The sequence below is a fragment of the Strigops habroptila genome, chromosome 3, assembly GCF_004027225.2.
Source record: "Strigops habroptila isolate Jane chromosome 3, bStrHab1.2.pri, whole genome shotgun sequence".
Taxonomy (NCBI): domain Eukaryota; kingdom Metazoa; phylum Chordata; class Aves; order Psittaciformes; family Psittacidae; genus Strigops; species Strigops habroptila.
Window position 1 is genome coordinate 6,612,178 of NC_044279.2, and position 6,290 is coordinate 6,618,467.

Consider the following 6,290-nt stretch of genomic DNA (forward strand, 5'->3'; position numbering starts at 1 on the left):
ACTCAAACCCTAAAAAGCCATAACAATTTAAAAAAGATAAGTTTATTTCTGAGTATATGTATTTTATGCTCTCTTAGAACTTCCTATATTTTCTACTCACACTTCTCCCCTTTGGAAATAATATGATTAATAATTAATTTAATTCAGTGATACATGTCTCCACTCCCCCCAGGAAAATAAGTTGCATTCTTTTCAAACTCACTGGCGCTGGAAAATAACAGTCACTGGGATGTATGGGAGAACAAACTACCATGAAATGTCAGAAAAGATATGTTTTAAATAGTAGAAGCCAAGGAACAGCTATCTGGAATACTTTTGTATTGCATTAATGCTACAGGAGCCTGCTAAAATTGGGCCGCTTTCAACCAGATACTGCAAAAACAGCAGAAGGCCATCCCACCCCTCTCTCTTGCTCTAAGAGTAGGATCTGCTGAAGGAAAAGGTGAAGGACTGGATCCAAGAAAGGATTTAGGAGCCAAACCTAGAATTTAAGTGAAACTGAGGTACTGAATGCCAAAAGTACACCCCAGCTCCTCTTCTTCTCCCCGCAGCTGAACTGCAGACAAACCCTGCAGACAGCACAACTCATTAGGTAACTTCTTCCTCTGCAGAGCTCTGCTCATACCTGCAAGTCTTGTCTCACCAGTGAGGTGCACTAACATCAGAAGTAGGGAGATGAGAGAAATTAGGTCCAACTTAATAGACAGCGCACTAATATGCCCAGGAGATCAGGCTCTGGAGCCAGCAGCAAGGGACATGGCTTGATGAAGAGAGGGCAGGAGGAAGCCACCAAGGCAATATGGAGAGTTATGGGGATAGAGGGTAGGTCAAGAAGCACTGGTGGGGTGGGGGTGATGGTGGAGGAGGCAGAAGGAATGGCTTGGAGACAGTGAGGTGGCCTCAGCAATGCACGAAGGAGATAAGGTACTGAAGAGAGAAGGGGGCAGGAAGGAATCGGGGTATCCAGAAGACGAAAGGTAAACTGGCTGGAAAAGTTAATAACTGCAGCTCTTGATGCCTCCAGCTCTGCTTCTGTACAGACCAGCACCGGCCACAGCAGCTTCAGGGCTATTTCTCAATTCATTTAGAACGTAGCCTGGAAAACAGGTACTCTTCTGATTTAATCACAAACAGGACTAAATGCTAAAGGTGTTCCTGGAGATAAATGCTGACTGTCTGCTCTTCACAGATCCTATCTTGGCCATTTTTTACAGCAAGTGATGATATCTCAAGTGCTTGCCTAGGAAGCGTCAGTCCAGGACGCTCAGTTGTCTCTGAGCCATCAGACAGTTCAAACTCATCTCTCACTTTCCACACATGTACCCTCATCACCCAGGGGAGGAATGGAAGTTGCTGTTTACAGCTCAGACATATTCCTGTCCTTATGGCAGTGGATCTGGTTCAGAGGCTGCTGTCTGTCTTCCTCAACCGAAAGTTTGGATTTGTCTCATAACACTCTAAACCAAAAGCAAAAATATCTGGGTAAAAAAGAGATACAAGCTCCTTCCAAAAATATTCACAGAATCATAGAACAGCCCAGGCTGGAAAGGAGCCTCAAAAGATCATCTGGTGCAGCCTTTCATGGCAAAGGCATCCTAAATGAGATTATCCAGCACCCTGTCCAGCCACATCTTGAAAACCTCCAGCGATGGGGACTCTACCATGTCCCTGGGGAGGTTGTTCCAGTGAGTGATTGTTCTCACTGTAAAAAAAGGTCTTTCTTATATCAAGACGAAACCTCTCTCAGTGCAACTCATACCCATTGCCTCTTGCCGTCTCCACGTGGCTCCTTGTGAAGACAAAGGCACCTCCTCTGAAGGCAGCTCCTACTGCAAAGAGTTTAGAGTTCTCTAAGCTTTTCCTTCCACAACTTCCCAGTCCTTGGATCATCTTTGTGGCCCTTCTCTGGACCCTCTCCATCCCATCCACATGGTTTTTTTGTATGGCATGGTCCAAAACTGCACACAGTATTCCAGGTGTGGCCTTGTTTCTTTTCATCTAGTTCACTACACAAACCTGACTGACAGCACCACAAAAGCCACTGAAGTGGCACGAGAGAGGCAGCAGTGACATCCGGGCTGGGATGTCAGCCTGCTGCTGAGTCACAGAAGAATCCCAAAGTTGTGATTACTCTAAGTTTATCTCACTGTTTAGAAATTCATTCTGCCAGCTAGGCACTGGAAAGCAAAGCGTGCTGTGACACCAAAGCCTTTCATCACCTCTTGCTGGAAGTGCCTTGCCAAAAAAGAAGGACATGGTCAATCATGAGGAAAAGTTGCGTGAATGAGTCATGAACCATATTTCATGTGGGATTACTGACTGTAAACAAGAATAAGAGTGGCTGTATGCTACCTGGGATTTGTACAATACTTTGCATAAGCCATGGTCTTGTCTTGAGGTTTCCAGTGGCCACTCTTATACAAATAACAAATCACAATACCATGTTGATCACAACAGGAAGTCAACTCTAATGACCAGAAACGTAACTCGACCTTTACGTTGGCTAAACCCTGTTTCGTTCATGACTATCTCATATCTCAGTGCACACGTCTTCCCTATTTTGTCTATCTGTTGCCTTATGTACAAAATGTAAATGACCAGCTTTCTAAAACAGTTGCTTTTTGGCTTTTGGTTTTGGTTGGTTTGGGGTTGGGTCTTTCTGGTTTTTTTCTCTTTATATCACAGAATCACAGAATTACAAAATGGTTTGGATTGGAAGGCACCTTAAACCTCATTCAGTTCCAACCCCCTTCCAGTACCTTCCACTAGAGCAGGTTGCTCCAAGCCCCTGTGTCCAACCTGGCCTTGAACACTGCCAGGGATGGGGCAGCCACAGCTTCTCTGGGCACCCTGTGCCAGCGCCTCAGCACCCTCATAGTAAAGAACTTCCTGATACCTAATCTGAATCTCCCCTCTGTCAGGTCAAAGCCATTCCTCCTTGTCCTGTCACTACACACCCTTGTAAAAAGCCCCTCCCCAGATTTCTTGTCAGCCCCCTTTTAGGTAACTGGAAGCTGCTCTAAGGTCTCCGTGGAGCCTTCTTGTCTCCAGGCTGAACAAGCCCAACTCTCTCAGCCTCCCCTCGCAGCAGAGGTGCTCCAGCCCTCTGAGCATCTTTGTGGCCTCCTCTGGACTCTCTCTGCATCCTTATGTTGTTGTCCCCAGAGCTGCACACAGGACTGCAGATGGGGTCTCACGAGAGTGGAGTAGAGGGCAGAATCCCCTCCCTCGACCTGCTGGCCATGTTCTTTTTGATGCAGCCCAGGATATAGTTAATTTCTGGGCTCCAATCTCACACTGCCAGCTCATGTTGAGCTTCTCGTCACCCAACAACCCAAATCCTTCTCCTTGGGCTGCTCTCAATCCATTCTCCTCCCAGCCTGTACTTGTGCTTGGGATTGTCCTGACCCAGGTGCAGGACCTTGCACTTGGCCTTGTTGAACTTCATGTTTGCCCTGGCCCGCCTCCCGAGCCTGTCGTGGTCCCCCTGGATGCCACCCTTTCCCTCCAGCAAGTCAGCCCCACCACACAGCTTGTATGTATACAAGTATGTATCTTGGTGTATATACCTTGGTGCATACACACTGCCTCGCACAAGGGGGCTCTGACTTGTAACTGTGGAGCTTTCTGAGCCTATTGAAATCAAAATAAATAACAGATCCCTTTCCATCATTCTACATTTTCTTTCTGACTGTTCGGGTCTATCAATTGCTTATCAAACCCATGCCACATGCAGAAGGAAACAAAATTCCAAAATAAAAACTATTTGTGAATAAAGTCCAAAACGTGTGAATAAAATCCTCTCTGACCACAGCTACTTAGCTCAATGTGTCTAGTCTCACCTATTTGCAGTCATAAGTACATTCTCTGAGAAGAAACTTGCATTTTGGCCTGTAACATGAGAAAAAGGGGTCAGATTGCCACGTATTTTGTAAACATGGGCTCGTTCTAGTGGCCACAAAAGCCACTAGAAACACTGGTCTTGGCAGCATTTCCAGAGGGGCTGTAGAATAGGCTTCCCATAGGTAGGACTCTACTGACACTGGCAATTGTGACATAGGTGCTGGATTATGTTAGGAGGAGTTAGAAATGCACATAAAATACTGTTTTGCTTTATTAAGTAGCAACCAGAAATGTCAGTATCACATGTTAATTAATGATTAATGTTAGAGGCAGGAGATGCATACCTGACATTTTTGAACTGGTAGAACAAGTTTTCAGAGCGCAGAGAAGTTCTCTATAATACACAGTAATGGGCTGTGCACTTGGAACCGTGCACCGCGAATTTCCCCACCTTCAGGACAGAATGTGTCGACACGCAGTTGCTCTCCCAGAATAAAGTCAGCGCCGGGGTGAGCAGTTGGTAATGTTGAAGAACGAGGAAAGAAGAAAAAACATACAAATGATGATCAAAAGGACAAAAAAACCTCTTTCAGACACACCTGGGGTAGAAAAATGTTGACAGAGCACATTTTTAATGTAAGACTAGACCTGATATTACAAGGTGCTGAAAGTAAATCAAGAAATAGAGAAAATAACACTGTGGAGCTGACAAAGCCCTGGAACTGTAAGATCTTCCTCAAGGTGATGTCCTACTTAGCAAGGAGTGCTTTAGGTCAGGCAGGGTGAGTTAGTATACACATAATGCCGTAAGACTAATACATTGAAGTTATCCAACATCCCACACTGATGAATCTCAAAGTACTCTGTCCTGATATTCCCACACTGGAAATCAGTACATGCTTGCCTTTAAGTATATGTAGTAGACACCACTCCTGTTTTGCTCCTTGATGAAACAAGGCACTTTCCTCTCCTGCACTGTTGTGTAGCAGATGTTACACGGGGCAGTCATATGATCCTCTACCAAGTTGTTGGCAGAGCCAAGAATAAAAAATAGAGGTAGGATTCATCTAGCCTAACATTAGCAAGTTATAAACTATGCCTCCAGCCAAGAAAGACACACAGGACTCTGCTCAGGCTTCACCACTCTACAACCACTGGAGACACGTTTCCTCACAATATGATTTGTCCAACCTCTCTTAAGCCGGTGGAGATACCCTGTCTTGACTGCAGAATGACCAAACAGCTTCGATTAGACCAGCTTCAAAATAACCAAAAATTACCTTAGGTAAATCTTTTTCTGGGATCTCAACCATTTGCTCTCCTCCTGGACACCACTCCTGCAGCTCTGGAGGACGTTCAAGAAAGCTGCAAACTGAGGATGATCTAACCATCTCATCTTGCTGACCCATGTTGCACAGCTCCCCCTTCCCACTTCTGTTACACCATTTATTTTGGGTAGGGTCACATGTTTTGGAAACATCTCCACCTTCATAGAATCATAGAATGGTTTGGATTGGGAAGGACCTTAAGATCCTTTCCAACCCCCCTGCCATGGGCAGGGACACCGCACATTAAACCATGTCGCCCAAGGCTCCGTCCAGCCTGGCCCTGAACACTGCCAGGGATGGAGCATTTACCACTTCTCTGGGCAACCTGTGCCAGTGCCTCACCACCCTCATAGTAAAGATCTTCCTTATATCTAATCTGAACTTCCCCTGTTTAAGTTTAAACCCATCACCCCTTGTCCTATCACTATAGTCCCTGATGAAGAGTCCCTCCCCAGCATCCTTGTAGCCCCCTTCAGACACTGGAAGCTGCTCTGAGGTCTCCACGCAGCTTCTCTTCTCCAGGCTGAACAGCCCCAACTCTCTCAGCCTGTCTTCATATGGGAGGTGCTCCAGCCCCTGATCATCCTCACGGCCTCCTCTGGACTTGGTCCAACAGCTCCAAGTCCTTTTTATATTGGGGACACCAGAACTGTACACAGTGCTCCAAGTGGGGTCTCACTTTGAGGCATTTCCTGCTGTAGGAGAATTTCTGCCACCACAGCATGGGTGAGAAATTAATAATTTCTGAGAGAGGCTTTTCTACAGTGTTTATACATCAAATTGTCGATTTGATGGCTGCATGGCCTTGCACAATGAAGAAAGGAGGGGACATGATTACTTGATAAATACCAGTGAGTATGATGATATATTAGCAATAAATAAAAGCACAGATAGGCAACGTGTTATCGAGCTGTTAAATACATGGGTGGCACAGATTAACAAGGCACATAAACCTTTCTTTTCCTTATTTAAAATGGAAGGCATAGGCAGGAGACAGGGCGTTGGGACAGCCACTTTTCACCTCTTTTACCCCCAACATTTCCCAGTAGCTCAGTGGCAGGACAACCTCCACAGACCCAACATGATTTATTCCTCATGATCGCGGCTATCCCTGCCACC

General features: G+C 45.7%; 1 long non-coding RNA gene across 2 annotated transcripts in view; it reads right to left on the reverse strand.

Moving 5' to 3' along the window:
* Positions 1-5,362, reverse strand: part of LOC115605448 — a 27,704-nt gene extending 22,342 nt beyond the window's left edge. For both annotated transcript variants that reach the window (XR_003990595.1, XR_003990596.1), the window contains exon 1: positions 4,188-5,362. This is a non-coding gene — a long non-coding RNA (uncharacterized LOC115605448). The remainder of the gene's footprint in view (positions 1-4,187) is intronic.
* Positions 5,363-6,290: the final 928 nt, after the last annotated feature.